This window comes from Asparagus officinalis, chromosome 5 (genome assembly GCF_001876935.1).
Source record: "Asparagus officinalis chromosome 5, Aspof.V1, whole genome shotgun sequence".
NCBI lineage: Eukaryota > Viridiplantae > Streptophyta > Magnoliopsida > Asparagales > Asparagaceae > Asparagus > Asparagus officinalis.
This window is the reverse complement of record NC_033798.1, coordinates 96,115,775-96,117,241: the sequence shown is the minus strand read 5'-3', so window position 1 is coordinate 96,117,241 and position 1,467 is coordinate 96,115,775.

Here is a 1,467-nt window from a genome sequence, read left to right as displayed (position 1 = left end):
TATTATCCCGTTGTGGTAATTCTAAAAAGAGCAATTATCTCGCTTTCGTCGAGATAAGCGCTTCTTTTTCTAGATCTCCTCGCGGATTGACGAAGCTCTGCCCAATTTTTTAGTAATCAGATCTGATCGACGGTGGTCCACGGATAATCCTCGGCACAGGCAAAGATCCCACGCAAGCAGAAGACCGATAAACGATCTCTGCGTTTGTTTGATAAAGTTGTAGACTTTTTATTTTCATTGTGTAAGGAGATCTTATAAAAAGATTAACTTTTTTTTATTTCATTTGAGTTTATTGTAACGACTAAAGTTATAATAGATTCGATAGCAATGAAGAAATCAACTTTTACCGCAAACAAACTGGCGACCACAGTGGGAGCTAACAGCTTCGCTGCCGAAGCTGTCGTGCCGCAACCGATGATCAAGATCCCGGTGCTCGAAGAGGTCGAATACGAGTTCGATCAGCAGAAGTTCGAGGAGTATGTCTCCTCCTCCTCCTCCAGATCTGCCTCTCCTTGCAGGTGCAGGAAGGCCTCCTCCTCCAGGGAGATCCGCTGGTTTTCAGATCTGAAGACCCAAGAAGACGATCTCTCCGCCGTCGCTGCTGTAGTTACACCTCGTAACGATCTGCCGGCTTCCAAAGAAACCAGATCCAACGTTCGTGACAACTCCTCGAAAGTCAAGGAGTTGCCTGTTGAAAGTGCACTAGTGTTGACGAAGAGGGCTCGCCAAAGGTGCCGTCAACATCTCTCGTGTCAATTTGCCAAGGCTTTGGAGCCTGTTGACGGGATCTGTTATGATGCGGATCTGAAATGCAGAGGGCGCAAAGTGTTCCAGCAGCAAGCTTGGGGAACCTCCTCCCAACCACCTACTAATGAATGGGTTCGTGTCAAACGAACCCGTTCAACTCTTGAGGAGTGCATCCATAAGCGCCGTGCACTGTTAGTGCAGACGAGGATTCTTGTACGGAAGGCACAAGAGTTACAGAAAGGAAAGGTGGTCAAAAAGCCACCAAGATCTAAACAAGTTTGGACGCCAAAAGCCAAATCAGCGCCTAAGGCAAAAACATCCGAAGCTGCCTTCTGGCCTTTGTCAACTCCAGATCCCGCTCCTATTGCTCCCGCACTTCCGGTGAAGCCCTATGACAGTGTGGGTCTCTCTAAATCTAGAATCCCATTGAAGGATCGTGTCGGTACCTTACCCGAGAATCGAGGAAAAGCGCTTGTTAAGGAAAGCTGGAGACCGTTAAAGGAGCTTCGAACAAACATCCGGACTGGGGGTCGTACGCGACCTCCTGGCAAATTAATTTCTACAACAGCCCGCTCGGAGGTACGTGCAGAAAACCAGGAGCCCGTTAAGGTTTCACCCTCACAAGGGTGTGATTCCAAAAGTGTGACTCCTGTAGATGCCAACAAGGCAATGTTTACTCAGAGGAAAACGCGTCAGACAGACGAACGCGTTATACCTGAG